The sequence below is a fragment of the Cherax quadricarinatus genome, chromosome 47, assembly GCF_038502225.1.
Source record: "Cherax quadricarinatus isolate ZL_2023a chromosome 47, ASM3850222v1, whole genome shotgun sequence".
In the NCBI taxonomy this organism is placed as follows: Eukaryota; Metazoa; Arthropoda; class Malacostraca; order Decapoda; family Parastacidae; genus Cherax; species Cherax quadricarinatus.
Genome location: NC_091338.1, coordinates 18,023,559 through 18,044,810, shown reverse-complemented (window position 1 = coordinate 18,044,810; position 21,252 = coordinate 18,023,559).

Below are 21,252 nucleotides of genomic sequence, written 5' to 3'. Positions count from 1 at the left end.
GGAGGGATATAACTAGGGAGAGGGAGGGAGATAACTAAGGAGGGGGAGGATCATAACTAGGGAGGGGTAGGGAGATAACTAGGGAGGGGGAGGGAGATAACTTGGGAGAGAGGAGGGAGATAACTAGGGAGGGGGAGGATGATAACTAGGGAGGGGGAGGAAGATAACTAGGGAGGAGGAGGGAGATAACTAGGGAGGAGGAGGGAGATAACTAGGGAGGGGGAGGAAGATAACTAGGGAGGGGAGGGAGATAACTAGGGAGGGGGAGGGAATAACTAGGGAGGGGAGGGATATAACTAGGGAGGGGGAGTGAGATAACTAGGGAGATGGAGGGAGATAACTAGGGAGGGGGAGGGATATAACTAGGGAGGGGGAATGATATAACTAGGGAGGGGGAGGGATATAACTAGGGAGGGGGAGATATATAACCAGGGAGGGGGAGGGAGATAACTAGGGAGAAGGAGGGAGATAACTAGGGAGGGGAGGGATATAACTAGGGAGGGGGAGGGATATAACTAGGAAGGGGGAGGGATGTATGTAGGGAGGGGGAGGGATATAACTAGGGAGGGGGAGGGATATAACTAGGGAGGGGGAGGGATATAACTAGGGAGGGGGAGGGATATAACTAGGGAGGGGGAGGGAGATAACTAGGGAGGGGGAGGGATATAACTAGGGAGGGGGAGGGATATAACTAGGGAGGGGGAGGGATATAACTAGGGAGGGGGAGGGAGATAACTAGGGAGGGGGAGGGATATAACTAGGGAGGGGGAGGGATATAACTAGGGAGGGGGAGGGAGATAACTAGGGAGGGGGAGGGATATAACTAGGGAGGGGGAGGGATATAACTAGGGAGGGGGAGGGATATAACTAGGGAGGGGGAGGGAGATAACGAGACAATCACGTTATAGCCTCCAGTCTACAACTTGATTGTTCTGATTCGTATCTTGGGGGACGGGGTCGTGGTGGTGAGGTCGTTGTTGTCATGAAGGTAGTCGTTGTTGTGATGGGGTAGTCCTAGAAGAGAATGGAAAGTCCTAGAAGAGAATGGAAAGCCCTAGAAGAGAAGGAAAGGTCCTAGAAGAGTAGGGAAGGTCATACAGAAGGGAAGGTTCTAGAGGGGAAGGTTCTTGAAGGGAAGGTTCTAGGAGGGAAGGTTCTAGAAGGCAAGGGAAGAGAAAGTTCTAGCAGAGAGGAAAGGTCCTAGAAGGGTAGGGAAGGTCCTATAAGAAAAAGAAAGGTCCTAGAAGAGAAGGAGAGGTTCTAGAGGGCAGGAGGCCATAGAAAATACGACAGAGACAGGACTTTGGAGATCCTAGAAGATAGGACAGATCCCAGAAGCTAGGGAGTGGTCCTAGAAGTTAGAGGCGGTACTGAAAGATAGGACCAATACTAGAAACTATGTGAAGAGAGAAGGATACGTGTTATGGACTGGTAACAGTACTGGCAGATCAAGAGAAACAGGATGAGGATGTGTGTTATCCTGGACCCTGATGGTAGTCCAGGCAGAGGGAGTGACAGAGACAGGATGAGGATATGTGTTATCCTGGACTCTGGTGACCGTCCAGGCAGAGGGAGTGACAGAGACAGGATGAGGATATGTGTTATCCTGGACCCTGGTGACCGTCCAGGCTGACGGAGTGTAAGGATGAATAATGCAAAATGGTAATGGGTGGTAATGGTAGTGCCAACCCACTGCAGGGATGGAGGAGGCGTGCCAACACCAGGTGGCACTGCTTCACACACACACACACACACACACACACACACACACACACACAGACACACACACACACACACACACACACACACACACACACACACACACACTCAAGGCTAAGACAGATTCCGATATAATTTTAAACTAAGGTCTTATCTCTCTTTGTATAAATGTTGACATTTGCTATTTTCCGCTAATCGTAACACCCGTTTGTAGTAATTAGTTGAAGAGACCAGCTGAAGCTTTACTAACTTCCTCTATACAAACATTAACAACAGTGTGCTGAAGATTTCACCGTTTTTTCTGTTTAATTTCTTGTATTTTCCTCCTGACTTGTTTAACAATTGAATTATGGAACATCATTTTCTTTCCTCTTGTTTATAAAAAGAATTAGGCTGAGCTGAGTTATATTTGAGAAGGCCTATATTTTTCCTAATTTTTTCCCATATACCTGAAAAAAAATTTTGAGTTCGTTTTTGATTCCCTCAAAAATTTGAAGTGTCTCTCTTTTTTCATTTGGATGTAAATGTTTTACACTGATATTTATGTAATATTGTTGGTACAATTGTCAGGTGAGAGGACACAAACCTAACTAATGTGACGTTTTATTATGGCAACGTTTCGCTCTTCAGAAGTTTTGTCAAGCTGTTATAACAATATTATTTCTAACGGCTTGACAATCTTCTGGTGAGCGAAACGTTGCTACAATAAAATGTCCCATTAATTGTATCTGTGTCTTATGCCTAACGTATTATTTTGTGTTTAGGGTCATTTATGCTTGATCGGATTTCTGCAGCTTGTGCAACGCTTTGGTAAATGTTATATTAGTAGTTATCACCAGTAGCACCTGCAGCACCACCAGCAGCACCTGCAGCACCACCAGCAGCACCAGCAGCACCACCACCACCACCACCACCACCACCACCACCACCACCACCACCACCACCAGCACCACCACCACCACCACCACCACCACCACCACCACCACCACCAGCACCACCACCACCACCACCACCACCACCACCACCACCACCACCACCAGCACCACCAGCAGCACCACCAGCACCAGCACCACCACCAGCACCACCAGCACCACCAGCACCACCACCAGCACCACCAGCACCACCAGCACCACCACCACCATCACCACCACCACCACCACCAGCACCACCACTACCACCAGCACCACCACCACCACTACCACTACCACCAGCACCACCACCAGCACCACCACCAGCACCACCACCAGCACCACCAGCACCATCAGCACCACCACCAGCACCACCACCAGCACCACCAGCACCACCACCAGCACCACCAGCACCACCACCAGCACCACCACCAGCACCACCAGCACCACCACCAGCACCACCAGCACCATCAGCACCACCACCAGCACCACCACCACCACCACCACCACCGCCACCACCAGCACCACCAGTACCAGCAGCAGCAACACCACCACCACCACCACCACCGCGACCACCAGCACCACCACCACCACCACCACCACCAGTACCAGCAACAGCAGCAGCAGCAGCAGCAGCACCACCACCACCACCACCACCACCACCACCACAACCACCAGCAACAGCAGCACCACCGCCACCACCACAAGCAGTAGCACCACCACCACCACCACTAGTACCAGCAGTAGCACCAGCAGTAGCACCACCACCACCACCACCAGTACCAGTAGTAGCATCACCATAACCACCACCACCCACAAACCACCAATCACCAGCCCTCTGGACGACCTCAGGGTAATTCCTAATCAAGCTACCACAATCTTCGCCAATCATGTAATGCCTAATGAAGCTACCACAATCTTCGCCACTCATGTAATGCCTGAACAAGCTACCACAATCTTCGCCACTCATGTAATCCCTAATCAAGCTACCACAATCTTCGCCAATCATGTAATGCCTAATCAAGCTACCACAATCTTCGCCACTCACGTAATGCCTAATCAAGCTACCATAATCTTCGCCACTCATGTAATCCCTAATCAAGCTACCACAATCTTTGCCCCTCATGTAATCCCTAATCAAGCTACCACAATCTTTGCCGCTCATGTAATCCCTAATCAAGCTACCACAATCTTTGCCGCTCATGTAATCCCTAATCAAGCTACCACAATCTTCGCCACTCACGTAATGCCTAGTCAAGCTACCACAATCTTCGCCAATCATGTAATGCCTAATCAAGCTACCACAATCTTCGCCACTCATGTAATCCCTAATTAAGCTACCACAATCTTCGCCACTCATGTAATCCCTAATCAAGCTACCACAATCTTCGCCACTCATGTAATCCCTAATCAAGCTACCACAATCTTCGCCGCTCATGTAATCCCTAATCAAGCTACCACAATCTTTGCCGCTCATGTAATCCCTAATCAAGCTACCACAATCTTCGCCAGTCATGTAATCCCTAATCAAGCTACCACAATCTTCGCCACTCATGTAATCCCTAATCAAGCTACCAAAATCTTTGCCGCTCATGTAATCCCTAATCAGGCTACCACAATCTTTGCCGCTCATGTAATCCCTAATCAAGCTACCACAATCTTCGCCACTCATGTAATCCCTAATCAAGCTACCACAATCTTCGCCACTCATGTAATCCCTAATCAAACTACCACAATCTTTGCCGCTCATGTAATCCCTAATCAAGCTACCACAATCTTTGCCGCTCATGTAATCCCTAATCAAGCTACCACAATCTTTGCCGCTCATGTAATCCCTAATCAAGCTACCACAATCTTTGCCGCTCATGTAATCCCTAATCAAGCTACCACAATCTTCGCCACTCATGTAATCCCTAATCAAGCTACCACAATCTTCGCCACTCATGTAATCCCTAATCAAGCTACCACAATGACTTAAGAAATCGTAATGACACGATTGCAAATAAACCATACCCCCGGCCGGGAGGGTATGGAGTTTTGAGACTCTATGACCGCGGGTTCAATCCCGGCCGGGGGTATGGTTTTTTAAGCTACCACAATCTTCGCCACTCATGTAATCCCTAATCAAGCTACCACAATCTTCGCCACTCATGTAATCCATTAATCCCATATAATCTGCAGCGCGAAAATTAAGAAACTATACTTTTTTTTTTCTTATTATTTTCATTCGATACAAAAACTGGGTAATTTTTTATCACCTCCAATATACCTAGACCATTTACAAAGTCAAATGATCCTAGTCGGACCGAAACGTCGTGGTCAGCTTCTCTCTCCCATGTGCGGGTTATTTCTACATTGTCTCAGTCAGGGTATTGTGCCTTTGTATTCTTTACCTTTTACAATCTCTTCACTAACCTCAAGAGTATTTACCAGCGATCCTCGTCAGCCACAACTAAGTCAGGCAGGTTGTTACATCTGGCTCAGTTTGTCACACACTTTTACAAAGCCATTATCGACTGTTCCGTAAAGTCACTGTAAATATTCACTATATTCATTACTATTGGTCTCCAGTCAAATTGCTCCAGTAAATCTGGTTCACATTAAAAATCTTCTTCTGAAAATACATTTTCGTATGTAGATGCCTCAGCAATTTCTTCATATGTTTTCTGATGCAACATACGTCGACAACTCCGCCTCCTTTTTCTATTGACTCTGATCAGCGTGGAATAATTTATATACCTGTATGTGGCATTTGGCAAACATGTGCTTGTTTTTTGTCAGAACCAGGTCTCTAGTTGCGATAATTCCTGTTTCCTGTATATGAAATTAATCTTTGTACTATTTATTTATTATACTGTTCTCCAACTGTTTGTATACTAGACTGTAAGTCCACTGTTGTCTTGCCTCTCTCCACTCTCATAGTAAGCGAATTCCTTTGCTTTTATCAGTAACTATTTTAGGAGTTATCATACTTTATTAATGTTATCACAAAGTATCATGTAACTTCTTCCTCTTCCTGTCCCTAGTACTGCAACCCTTTCGTGTCCCATACACTCCCATACCTTTACTTTCCATCATTATAAAGTCTTACACAATTTAGCAGCGGCTTCTTAGACTGAACTAGCAAACACCGGTGCCACGGAAACATGCACTTCACCTCACGCTTATATTTTGCCATAGAAATTATCCCAACTGTCTATGAATGGGATGCAGGTTCCTTCAAGTACTTGCCTAGCCACTTACTCTAGATATCCATTTACTTCCCACTCCTCTTCAAGGCAAAGCTCTATACATGATCGGGATCTCTTGCTCTGACCTAATTAACATAACTCCCCTATGTCTGTACACATCACTGTCTAGAACGCAGACGTAAATAACGTGTTTATTCGTATAATCCAACATACTATCTAAGCTGGTAACTGCATCATCCACACCAGTTGTGTGACACACATGCTGCATCTCGCTCTCCTCTCACTCTCACTGTTACACCTATGCCAATATTTACGAGTCCCTAACAATGAGTAAATCTTTACTTTTATTTGAAAATCAGTTACATGTACCTTACCCACCCAGATTACACTCGGCTTGGAGTACAGTAAAGTGAGTGTGTGTGTGTGTGTGTGTGTGTGTGTGTGTGTGTGTGTGTGTGTGTGTGTAAGCTCTCACATACACATACCAACTCACTATGTAAATCAACTAATACATCTGAGTTTAAGGTGACGTCCCTCAGTGTAAGACAGACACCATGTGTCAGGAGACAGACACCATGTGTCAGGAGACAGGCACCATGTGTTAGGAGACAGACACCATGTGTCAGGAGACATGCACCATGTGTCAGGAGACAGACACCATGTGTCAGGAGACAGACACTATGTGTCAGGAGACACACCACGTGTCAGGAGACAGGCACCATGTGTCAGGAGACACACCACGTGTCAGGAGACATGCACCATGTGTCAGGAGACAGACACCATGTGTCAGGAGACAGACACTATGTGTCAGGAGACACACCACGTGTCAGGAGACATGCACCATGTGTCAGGAGACAGACACCATGTGTCAGGAGACAGACACTATGTGTCAGGAGACACACCACGTGTCAGGAGACAGGCACCATGTGTCAGGAGACAGACACCATGTGTCAGGAGACAGGCACCATGTGTCAGGAGACAGGCACCATGTGTCAGGAGACAGACACCATGTGTCAGGAGACACAGACTCTGCCAGTTTTCTCTGACCTAAATATCCTTCAAGTGGTTTATTTTGATACTGGTGAAGGGCTTTTCATCAGCAAGAACTGGAGTTGCTCTCCCCTTCCTCGGATCAAATGTGATTCCTTCTCAATCTCTAGGGTGTATAATACTTTTACTGGTTTGGGATTTTACCAAAAATATATTTAAACTGACCTACACGAAGTCGAAGGTATGAAAGTGTGGAAATTAAGTTTGCCTGCATGCACACGCACACACACACACACATACACACACACACACACACACACACACACACACACACACACACACACACACACACACACACACACACACACACACACACACACACATACATACATACACATAACACACACATACACACATACACACACACACACACACACACACACACACACACACACACACACACACACACACACACACACACACACACACACGATGACAGAATACTGATTAGGAAAGCAATAACTTGAGACATCAAAGCAAGGACGTGACAAGTGGTAGTTCTAACAGTGACTGTCACTCTTCACTACCAGCACAAACTACCACCAAGAGTGATGGATGTAACAATAGTGTAACAAGCAGTGAATGGTCTAGGAAGCAGTGAATGGTCTAACAGTCAGTGAATGATCTAACAATCAATGAATGATCTAACAGTCAGTGAATGGTCTATCAGTGAATGGTCTAACAATCAGTGAATGGTCTAACAAGCAGTGAAGGGTCACACAAGCAGTGAAGGGACAAAGAACTAGAGTGTGCTGGGTGAAGGGAATTTATTAACAAAATGTCATTAATGCCTGGATAATTACATAGTTTATTGCCCAGGAAGGTACCAAACAGGAGGTGAAACACAGCCTTCACAAGAGCATCTCCACAAGTACAGCTCAGATCTTGTACAAACACTTGCTGAAACAAATAATTTTCCACCTAAACTTTCTAAACTCTTCAACGCTGATCAGACTACATGTTCGAAAAGAACAAAAATTTCCATGGGCTCCATCCATCTTATTGCAGTTTTGTTAAAAATGATTTTCCTTGGCAAAAAATTATTATTATTAACGATTTTATAATTTCTGTGGTTGGAGCTGACTCTCCTGGTTGGAGCTGACTCTCCTGGTTGGAGCTGACTCTCCTGGTTGGAGCTGACTCTCCTGGTTGGAGCTGACTCTCCTGGTTGGAGCTGACTCTCCTGGTTGGAGCTGACTCTCCTGGTTGGAGCTGACTCTCTTGCTCTTGTGAGAGCTGTGTGAGGCTTGTTAATGGGAATAGTTGGTTTTGAGAAGGATATATCTTGTATTTACCAGTAGTCCTCCTGCAATGTTCCTCTATTTTTATATTCTTAATGTGCCTTAGGTGAGTTTTCATGTTCCTTGTTCCTTCTGATTGTGGTGTGAAGGAATAACAGCAATGACAGTAGTAACAGGCAGATTTAATATTAATTTACTGTTTCGGTAATTCTGCTTTAATTTCTGTGCAAGTTATTCAGTACTTAGTTATGTTTCGTGATGTCTTATCCCACATATATATTAGTTTAGTCAGAGTGATTGTGAAGGGAAGAAGAGTAAAGGTAGAGTCTTCAGTTTCTACCTCTTCATTTCATATATCCAAATAGAATGCGAAGCCTCCCACTGTGTTCTCTTCCCAGTTTGCAGTCTAGTATTAAGCGTAAAAGTCTACGGTAGCAGCAACCCGTATTTCACTTACTCGGAAAATATTTAATCTTAACCCTCGTGGTTGTCCCCCAACCCCTCCCATCACCCCATGATAGAAACTCCATGACCTATACTAAATACACTGACCGTGATATGCCATGTTCTTCGAAATACAAGCCTATAAATTCGACAAATGGTCAAGGTGACACTGCAGTTCCCTGTAGGACTATGTTGAGATTGTTACACAGGAGTGCTTGTAGAGCCATTAGTTCTAACTTTACCCCAGCCTCCCCTCATAAACACTCGCCGTCTCCCGTAATTATTTTGCTCACGTCTGTGTTGACAGTAAACCTTTACTGCCTTCACAAGAACCTCCTTATATATATATATATATGTCGTGCCGAATATGTAAAACTGGTCAATTAGCAAGAACTCATTTAAAATTAAGTCCTTTCTAAAAAAAATTCTTATACGATTAAAGATATATTTTTTTCATTAATGTTAATGTAAAAATTTTTAATTTTGCACCAAAAGAATCTTAGAAAACTTACCTAACCTTATTATAACAAGCGCAATTTATTTTAGCCTTACCCAACTAAATATATTTTAGATACGTTTACACAATAAAATATATTTGTTTCGTTAGGTTCAGAATAAATTTGACGAAATTATTGCATACACAAATTTTCACTTGTCCTATATGGCAAGATGAGCGTTGCAATTTAAGCCAAGATCGCAAGTTCTGCCTATTCGGCACGACATATATATATATATATATATATATATATATATATATATATATATATATATATATATATATATATATATATATATATATATATATCAAAACAACCACTCTGAAAGAATAGAGAAATTCCAAGCGCTTTCGTGACTACTCACATTATCCTTGATAATGTGAGTAGTCACGAAAGCGCTTGGAATTTCTCTATTCTTTCAGAGTGGTTGTTTTGCATATTCTGAAATCACCTGTTTACTGTGATCTTATTGCATATATATATATATATATATATATATATATATATATATATATATATATATATATATATATATATATATATATATATTTCACAACACTAATCTCAGGTCGAAAAAGACTCCAACCTACGAACCTTGGAACAAGGTACGCAGTGCTCCTCGTCCAATACCTTGGCGCCCAGCTAGCGCTAGACGTGGTGGTTTTTCAGCTTTTCGTCTCATCCTCTGCATGCATCGACCAACGACAGATTTTTACAATGTTTAGAATTCGCAGAACAGGCGAAATATTCACAAACACTAATCTGAGGTCTGGGCGCCTGGTGTGTGTGTGTGTGTGTGTGTGTGTGTGTGTGTGTGTGTGTGTGTGTGTGCGTGCGTGCGTGCTCGCGCGCGTGTGCATAATATGTAAATGAGTGAAAAAGTACTTCTTAAATCTACGTTGCCTGAGGGACTGATCAACCTGGCCGGCAAACTGTTTGACGAATTACGCAAATTAGTGTTTACGAATAATTGAAAAATGTTAAAATATAAATGAATCAACTTTTTAAACCAATGAGAAATGCCGTATATATGCTTTTTATAAACACATTGTCCGCACAGTGGACGGCACAAATGAGAGACTGACTTTCGTAAGACGAGAAGCGAGATTCTAACGACGTTAGTACGGAAAATAAAATGGCTGATTGCTCAAAGAGGTCGGCTACAACACACAAGTTCAGAATTTGTTTTAAACTTGTTTCATAAACAACAAAACCCTGACCCCCCCACCCCCCCAAAAAAAAAGGCAGCATTAGGCTTTGGATTAATTCTTGGACTCTGACGTATGAATAATAACTGCCTGAAACTCGCTAAATTATTTTGTAGTCTGGGAAAGAAGAATGACCTTTGATGCTCTCGGTATTTACAGAGGCATAGTTAATGGATCTATCTATCTATCTGACTCAGGAAATCGTAATGACACGATTGCAAACAAACCATACCACGGGCGGGGATAGAACCCGCGATCAGAGAGTCTCAAAACTCCAGACCGTCGCGTTAGCCACTAGACCAGCTAGCCACAATAAGATTCATCCAACTAGGTATATTTCTACACCATAGGAAGGTTAGCACAGGCACCACTGTGACCACAAATGCAAGTTTTTACAGACGAATCTCCAGCTATGTAAAATGTGGTGAGGCTGCTTCATAGATGTTTATGTTCTGATTTACTTTGAATTTTTATTTTACTCTTTCCAGAGGATTTTTTTTATTAAAGGGTGAAGACGTATCCATGCCGTTCAACAGATGGTTTATTTTCCCGACAAAAATAATTGTTCACGATGAACATGGTTTTGACTGAAGATTGAGACACTTATACAACATATGTGAATCCTTATTAAGGAAACGTTTCGCCACACAGAGGTTTCATCAGTCTAATACAATGCAGAAAGATGTAAGGAGAGGAGGAGTATGAGGTAATCAGTCCCTCAGCCTGGAGTCGATGTGTTCAGTCCATCAATCTTGTAGAATGTACAGCATATGGCCGGCGAAGTGACTTATGTACTGTAGTCAGTGGATCAAGATTGATGGACTGAACACATCGACTCCAGGCTGAGGGACTGATTACCTCAAACTCCTCCTCTCCTTACATCTTTCTGCATTGTATTAGACTGATGAAACCTCTGTGTGGCGAAACGTTTCCTTAATAAGGATTCACATATGTTGTATAAGTGTCTCAATCTTCAGTCAAAACCATGTTCATCGTGAACAATTATTTTTGTCGGGAAAATAAACCATCTGTTGAACGGCATGGATACGTGTTCACCCTTTAATAAAAAAAATCCTCTGGAAAGAGTAAAATCAAAATTCAAAGTAAATCAGAATATAAATATCTATAAAACAGCCTCACCACATTATTATACATATTTGAGGTAATCAAGACTCACATAACAGGTACTCTAGCCAGAACAATTATATGTTCAGTAGAGTCTGTAGCATATGAAGTGTAAATATAACTAGTGCAATTCTAGACACCAATCATAGGGAGAGAGAGAGTGTGATTCAGAGAAATAAAACACAAAATTTACTAATTTAAAATGATAAATTATTTTAAATTAGCTTTGATGTAACTTCTGTATTCACTAAGATGCCAAACATGGATTTATTAAAGTGAAGTGACTATAGAACTGGTTAAGCTCTGCACAGCAGGTTGAAAATTAGTTTTTAACAACAGTTTCTGTGCGCAAAGTGTATAGCAAAGATTTTGTAAATCCCTCTCAGCCCAGTGATTTAGATTTCTGAAGAAAATTCTACCAATTAATGCCAGGTGGTATAGATATATGGACGATGTGTGCTGCTTGTGGTCAGACTTATAAAAAATGAGATTCGAATAAACTGATAATGATCCTCAGTCGTGTTGGAGAGGCATCCAGTGCTGTGTTTACACCAGTCCCAGCTACCGGTCATCTTGCTGACTGCGTGAGTGTAAGAACATTGATATCAAACATTACGTTTAGCACAAGAAATACTAATTGAGATTCATGTATTATACAGTCATGTCTTACAAAAGAAACTAATCAAGTTAGGATCTTAGGCAGAGCAACATATCGACCAGCTAATAATATGGGACAGTCCCTTCACGCCTTTACCTTCAATGAGTTCCGAGAGTTTTCTACTCCCAGAGCCCGGCCTTGGGCCAAGCTCGTCATGTTATTACCTGGTCAACCAGGCTTTTGCTGCTGCTGGTGGCCCGCTAACCCACATACCCATCACTTAGATGTCAATACCTTCTCAGCGGACAGCAGAGATCGTACACAATACACTGATTTACATCACCACAGGTCAAGCATACATTTCAGTCCTCACTGTTTCAGAGTTTCTCTCTCTGCAGGAAAATTTTTGCATCTGGCACACTGCCGCACACGCTGCTCCATGCCGGGTGTAATGTTAATTAGCAAATTTCCCCTCCAATACAGGAATTTGTTGGAAAATAGTTTCACAGATTAATTCCTTCAGGACAACTCAATCAACCTGATTAAATATATAGCACTAACAATTAAAAACCGAATGACTAATATAATTAAAAAGCATTAAATTGACTCCAAGATAGATTTATAAGCCTTTCAAAACAGAATTTAGTCAAGCCACGGTACAGCTCTACCGCCGGCCTACCCCCCGTACCTTAACTCGTTAGGTGAGCCCCGAGCTAGTGTACTCATTGTTAATATGAATATCCAGTAGATACTCATCGTTGTTTACCCATAGTTATAGTGAGTCTGACTGGGAGAGGTAGAAATGCCACGGGTGGGGGTGGGGGAGATAGGTTACTGTGGCACGGGAAGACAAATAGGTTACCGTGAAATGAACAGGAAGATTGATAGGATAATGTGGCACGGACAGGTGGACAGAGTGGTACTGTGACACGGACAAGTGGACAGAGTGGCACTGTGACAAGGACAGGTGGACAGAGTGGCACTGTGACACGGATAGGTAGACAGAGTGGCACTGTGACACGAACAGGTGGACAGATTGGTCATTGTGACACGGACAGGTGGGCAGATTGGTCACTGTGACACGGACAGATGGAAAAAGTGGTCACTGTAACACGGACAGGTGGACAGAGCGGTCACTGTGGCAAGGACAGGTGGACAGAGTGGTTACTGTGACACGGACAGGTGGACAGAGTGGCACTGTGTCACGGACAGATGAACAGAGTGGTCACTGTGACACGGACAGGTGGACAAAGTGGCCACTGTGACACGGACACGTGAACAGAGTGGTCACTGTGACACGGACCGATGGACAGAGTGGTCACTGTGACACGGACAGGTGGACAAAGTGGCCACTGTGACACGGACACGTGAACAGAGTGGTCACTGTGACACGGACAGATGAACAGAGTGGTCACTGTGACACGGACAGGTGGACAAAGTGGCCACTGTGACACGGACAGAGAAGCCAAATTCATTCTTTTTAAGTGACCAATCTGGTTTAAATCAATCCTTCAGTGATGACAAAAATCTCTTCTCTAATCTACATGAACCACCAAATAAGAATCGAAATTTTTTTTAATTATGTAATTTGGTTGAGAATAGTATTATTGTTTTGGCATGAAGGATGCGAGTGAGAGATGAAAGAGAACTTGAGAGTCTCTGGGAAGAAGCAGACTTGCAGTTCCTCTCACTTGTCACCACAAGACGAATGATGAAAAATAACTCTGTACAGATTAAGTCAGTTGATAACATATTGTGTGTGTGTTTTTGTGGCAACCAGGGTGACACAAACACACATACACATGCACACACACACACACACACACACACACACACACACACACACACACACACACACACACACACACACACACACACACACACACACACACACACATACACACACACACACACATACACACACATACACACACATACACACACACATGAGTGGGTGTGGGTGGGTGTGAGTTGGACCTGACTAACTTGTGCTACTAGGTCTGATGCCGTGCTCTTTCCTTAAGTGGAAGTGACCTGACTAGGTGGGTCAATGGGCTAATCCGGAGGGGGGGACATGGACCTGCTCCGCATGGGTCAGTAGGCCTGTTGGAGTGTTCCTTATTTCTTATGTTCTTATTGTAACCACGAAAAAGTGGTATTTAGACACTTATGCAACATATGGGAATCTTTATTGATGAAACGTTTCGCCACACAGTGGCTTCATCAGTCCAATATAAATCAGAAGTGTGTAAGGAGAGAAGAAGTTTGAGGTAATCAGTCCCTCAGCCTGGAGTCGATGTGTTCAGTCCATTACTCTTGTAGAAAGTACAGCATAGGGTCGTAGAAGTGGCTTATATACTGTAGTCAGGTGAGGCGAAGCAGGAGGAGGCGGGATCATAGTGGTACCATCCACTAGTCAAAGTAGGATGGTACCGCTATGACCCCGCCTCCTCACCTGACTGCAGTATATAAGCCACTTCTACGGCCCTATGCTGTACATTCTACAAGATTGATGGACCGAACACATCGACTCCAGGCTGAGGGACTGATTACCTCAAACTTCTCCTTCTCCTTACACTCTTCTGATTTGTATTGGAGTGATGAAAAATGCAATAAATAATATATTATAACTTACAGTTAAGAATAAAGGTTTCTATATAAATCATCCTAAGAGTACTAGAGCCACTCTCTCACTAGTCTCACTCCGAAGGAAATAAATGGTATAAAATGCCGACACAATAGAAATATAAACATATAAGCAGTACAATGTGATGCTTTATTGACAACGTTTCGCCCACACAATCGGCTTTATCAAGTCACAAACAGATCTACCTGGGTAAAAGGTACGCGAGTATTTATAGGATTGTGTCAGGTGGAGAATGCTGCATGTGACAGTCTTCCGAGAAGGGTAACAGAGTCTAGAACCTTGGGTAGCTTTAAAAAGAGATTGAATAAGTATATGAGTAGAACTTCTGCAGTGTTCCTCCTCTCTTATGTTCTTATGTGGGATAGCGATGAAGAAGTTTCTTGGCAAGTGGTTCAGCTATGTTATAGAAGCCGTTGTTCTGGTTGAAGTTGTTGGATATACAGATAAGTGATGATTCCAGGATTCTTCGGTATTGAGTGTTGTCTTCTCTGGCGATAAGTCTTGCGTTTCTGTAGTTGATTAAATAATTGTGTGAATTTCTGTGTTAAACACAGGCATTTCTTGGATCGTCAGATCTGCCTGCGTACTGGTGTTCTGAAATACGTGTTTGGAAGTCTCTTGATGTTTCGCCCACGTATAATTTGCTACAGTCATTACAAGGGATTGTGTATACTCCTGCAGAGGATTGAAGCTTGTCCTGTCTATCACTGGTAAACTTCATTGCCAAACACGTTTCCAGCATCTTTTCCAAAACCTCATTCCAAGTTTCTACCTCTACATCCACCACCATCAAGGACATTACTACGGGGGAATCCCGCCTACCACTGACTTTGCCCTCGTCTGCTACACGTCCCCTTTCCTCCTGACGTTAGTATATAAGCGCTAGGCTCTATGCCTCTGTTTCAGAACCTCCACGCTCTTCGCACCAACTCCAAGGCTGAGAGACTGATTACCTCATCTTCTGTATATAGTTCTACTGTCTTCAAATTATGTTCTGGAGTTTGTATTGATAAAGCCACTGGATGGCGAAACGTCTACAATAAAGATACCCAGATGTTGCACATGTGTCTTAATTTAATCTTGTCGGTATTGTATACCATTCTCGTACATTCCTATAAATACTCACGTATCTTTCACCCAAGTAGATCTGTTTGTGACCTGATAAAGCCCACTGCGTGAGCGAAACGTTGTCAATAAAGGATCCCATTATACTGCTTATGAGTTTATATTTCCATCCTCACTCCACTGAGTTTCGTCTCTCTTTCTGTAGCCGTCTTCTGTATGTTTAGCAAAAGAAGGGAGCATTATATGGAGACATTCTCCACCCATTTTCTACCTCATGTTGGTGGGTAAGTTGAAGCAACATGTAGTCATCACATCGCTTCTCTCTTTTGTTTAAAACTTCGGCCGTCTCACACTGAGGTTGGGTCACCCGACCAAAAAAGCACATTTTCATTATCACCCAATCACTCTCTTGCTAGAAGGACGCTGACGTCACAGTTCAGATGACCTTCCAAAGCCACATCTCCACCGCACCTTCAGAGTGCAGGCAATGTATTTCCCAACTCCAGGACTCAGGGCCGGATGACCAGTATCCCTGCATCCCTGTATCCCTCTATAAATGTTACTGTGGTCACACTCCAACAGACTCAAACAAGACAGATTTAGTATACCAATGTTCAGTAAGACTCAAAATTATGCACAATTAACCCGCACAGAATGGAACTTATGACGACGTTTCGGTCCAACCTGGACCTTTAACTACTTAATGGTCCAATCGGACAGAAACGTCGTAAGATTCATTACTTGTGTATTGTTCCAGTCACGGTATTGTCTTTATATTCTCAAAATGATGACTCTCAAAATGATGACTCTCAAAATGATGACTCTCAAAATGATGACTCAAAATGATGACTCGTAAAATGATGACTCTTTGAAAAGAATATGATTTATATATTTAATATACAGTATGTTTAGAAATTTGCATGCAGCAGATAAGACAAATTGTAAATATGAATGGAGACGAAATCCTGCTAACCCACGTAGCGCCTAGTTCCTACGCCTTGTGTGTATCCAAATGCCCCTGCGCTACCCTCCACGGCATGATAAGACGAGGACAATAAACTAGTCGCTTCGGCGACAAAATCTAATCTTTAGAAAAGATACATCAGGGTACACTTAATCCAACAACAGCCAGGTGAGAAGAAAAATATTTAGGCTAACAAATACCTTACTGCTGTTAGTACTGGGTATTTACGAAAGAAAAGCAATAGGACCCGATCAGCAGGAATATTCAGGAGGGCTAAGTTACTATGGGTTTTTTTTCAGGCTTTACAGACAGGGAAAGTGGTGGCCGAGCGAGAAATAAATATTGAATATATATTAAAAGGTGACTGAAAAAATTCTTCAAAATAATAGTCTTGTGTCACTGACAAACTAAGTTAAAATTCTTGGTTAAAGTAGAACCGATCAGGAAAGGCTTTCTACTGCAATCACACTACAACCAAGACGGATCAGAAAAGGCTTTCTACCGTAATCGTACGGAAACCAAAACCAGTATCGATCTTTTTAAAACAGAGCAGAGGGCTCCTGCACCAGCCACGGGATGGGAAAAACACACTGTCAAAACTTTCGTCTTCGGCTGGGTAAGATCTACGAGCGTCTGGGAACGTGAAGAAGGAAGAGATGGATGGATACACTACGTCCATTCGAGTGCAACAAAAAAAAGTTTGACAGATTGGGATGGACGATAAAGATATTTTACTTGATGAAGTAAAATATAATGTAAGAGATATCTTATTCGAAAGTAAAAAAAAAAATAATTTGATGCAATTTTTGTTTTGCTTGAAAGTTAATATGTAATTAGGAAAGAAAAAATGCTCACTGCTTATGTTATCAGTGTGACCCTACAAGGATCACTGCTGTTATCACTGTGAGTTATTTGTGTAATCCTACAACTTTCACTATTGTTATTCCAGTGAGTTATCAGTGTGATCCTGCAAAAATCGCTACTGCCATCATGGTGACTTATCAGTGAGATCCTACAAGGATCATTTATGTCAAGGCGAGTTATCAGAGTGATCTTCCGACTTTCGCTACCCAAAAACAACAAATGGTTATAACTATGACCATAATTTTTAAAGGGGTGAACCGGTAAGCCAGCGGAAGGCTTCGGTCAGATGGCCAAAATCTCCAACGGCGGGTCATCATCTGACTAAGACTCGCGTCATAAAACATTACCCAGTTTCCTGACGAACCTTACCTAACCCCTAACCGTTACTACTGTCATTATGGTGAGTTATTGGTGTGATCCTACAAGGATCACTACTGTTCCTCTCCGAACAGGAGGGCAGGACAACAGGAAGGGCACAGGAGCATAAAAAAATCCCTTTACAGAAGAAACTTTGGAAACAGAAGTGAAGGTATGACAGCAGGGAAGAATCTGTTGACAAAAGACACCGAACTCTAGAGGGAAAAGGAAATGTGAGGAGGAAAGAGATGGGTAGCTGATTATCCATGGTCTTCAGGAGGCTGAAGGGAAGATAAGTGATGAAATACTGGCACGGGATGAGAGGGAGATTTGTGGTATCATTGAACAAGACAGGTGGTGAGGCTGAGGTGCACAATGGGGTAAATTTTACGAGGACTGGGAAGTATACAAGAGGAAAACGCGACCGGTCTAACTGACTCTTACATCAAATATGGCAAGAGATCATATCTTGAGGCACAAACCACTGTCAAGGAGAATGGACAGATATCATTTATGTCCCTTGATCGGGACACGGCGAAACAAGAGAAGAAATGACTGGGAGAGAAACTAGGAAGAGGAAGACTGGTAGGAGAACTAGGAAACTAAACGACAGGTACAGAAGCTTTGCATCCAGGGAGACATCAGGCTCAGCTCCACGATGTCCAAGTTCTGCTTCAAGGGGAAAACAAAGACTGAACGTAAACTTTACCTCCAACCCCAACCCCAAACCCCCCTTCCCACACAGATACAGTAACTCATAACGAACAATGCTCTCTCATCCTGCCCCACCTACACCCCCATTCTCATCCCCAGTCAGTGTAGAATCCCTTCCCACAACCAAATCCAACCCCTCGCCTCAATCCTCCTTCCTTTTGTTCCTCGCCCTCCAACATCCTCCCTCGCCCACCCTCATCTTTCCTCGCCCACCCTCATCTTCCCTCGCCCACTCCATCTTCCCTCGCCCACCCCATCCGTCCTCGCCCACCCCATCCTCCCTCACCCACGCCCATCCTCCCTCGACCACCTTATCCACCCTCGCTCACACCCATGGGTTCATCCCCGTTCAGTGCAAGATCCACCCTACAACTAGCAGAAACCCAATAACTAGAGCATAATAACAGAAATGAAACCTGAAAATTGGGTAAAGGATTGTTGATCTAATAACAAATAAGAGTGATGAATGGAAAGAGCAGATAGAAAAGGTATCCCCAGTCTTCATGGAAATTAGGGAGCCCAGTCTCAGAGACGTCATAACAGATGCGGTTTTCCAAGAAGGATACTGACTAATGAGAAAGGACAGAGGAGATGGAGGAGTAGCACTGCTTATCAGGAGCTAGTGGACTTTTGAGATGAGTGGAATAAATGGAGAAAGATCTGTTAACTTTATAATATGGACACTTAGAACTGGAGGCAAAAGGTAGGTGTAGCTGTGATACAACCCATCGGTAAGCAACAGGAGACTAAGACAGGGTGATGGTGGACACGATTCTGGAGGTGGTTGGAAGAGCCCACATGAACAATGAAAACCTACTGATCATGGGAGACTTAGATCATAAGGAAATAGACTAAAAGTCTGGAGCCACACGGGGATACCGTACACGTAAAGCTAAGTTGTTGGAGGTAGCCCTGGAAAACGTCTTGAGTCAGCAAGTCAGGGACACAACTAGAGAGAGAGAGAGAGAGAGGTGACCTTATGCTCACCCTAAGTGATTCTGATGCTAAGGACACTGAATACGAGAGGGCCTTCTGTGCAAGCGACCCAAAGTACCAAGAAGAGTGAGACAGAGCATGAAGGGTCAAATCTGACAAACGTGAAGAAACGACACGAGCAGTGAGGCAGTTCCTAAATAGTGCCGTAGGTAAAGAAGCTAGATAGAAAGAGAATTAGTGAGAAAGAGTAAGTATCTGGGAAGTGCCAAAAGTCAGGGAAGACATTCGTACTCGGAAAAACATACAGAAGCAAGAACAGAGTGAGGCCATGGTTCATCCAGAGATGCAAAGAGGCAAAAGCTAAATATAGATGAACGTGAAAGAAGTATAAAAAGCAAAGAAAGGATGGAGGCTCACTAGGAATGGCCAGAAAGTCTGCGAGATGAGCAAAAGATTTAGAGAAATATTCTCAGTAGATTCAGGAATATTGCCAGTGTCTCAGTGGGAGAGTGCACCAAAGAGACCTGGACATACTGCACACAACAAGGGGAGGGGGAGGCGAAGAAACTACTCAGCGAGCTGGATACCCCGAGAGAGAAAGAACTGTATGTACAGTTAGCATCGATTTTTCAACAAATCATTTGAGTCAGGGTAGCTGCGTGAAGACTGAAAAACAGCAAATATAGTCCCGATATTTAAAAAGGGGGAGAGACGGGCAGCTCTGAACTTGCATATTATGTAAAGTTATGGAGAAGAGTAGTGGAGCACCTGGAAAGGAGCAGATTCGTAAACAGGCAGGACGATTTTAGAGAAGGAAAATCCTGTCTCACAAATCTGCTAGACTTCTCTCACAAGGCAAGGAAAGCTAGGCAGAAGCGAGAGAGATGGGTGGATTGTAAATTTCTGGACTGTAAGAAAGCATTCGATACAGTACCCTATGTCCAGAATTTGGAAAAAAAAGTGTAATGGTTTGCAACGAGACTAGTCCCATAGCTGTGGGGCATGAGCTATGAGGAGAGACTAGAAAAGCTCAACCTGATGATGCTAGAGGACAGAAAGATCAGGTGTGACATGATTACGACAAAATACTGAGAGGAATTGACAGGGTGGACAGGGTAAGTCTGTTTGCGAGGCAGGTCTCTAGTTTACTAGGGCACAGCTGATGAGTCACTAGGATGGTACGAACTACTTCTTTAGCCTTAGAGTGGTTACCATGTGAAAGGTAGAGTGGTAGAGGTGGGATCCATATTTGACTTTTAAAAGTCTGAGAAATCTCACGTATCCCGGAGAAAGTGACCTAGTGGTGACCAGTACATTCCCGCAATCACCGTCCCTCACACACCTTCCCTCACTCACCTTCCCCTCACTCATCTTCCCTCATTCACCTTCCCTAACTCACCTTTTCTCACTCACCTTCCCTCACTCACCTTTCCTCACTCACCTTCCCTCACTCACCGTCCCTCACTCACCTTCCGTCACTCACCTTCCCTCATTCACCTTCCTTCACTCACCTTCCCTCACACGCCTTCCCTCACTCACCTTCCCTCATACTCACCTTCCCTTGTACTCATCTTCCCTCAATCTCACTTCACCTTCTTCACCTTCCCACACACTCACCTTCCCTCACACTCACCTTTCTTCACACTCACCTTCCCTTATACTCACCTTCCCTCGATCTCACTTCACCTACCCTCACACTCACCTTCCCTCACACTCACATTCCC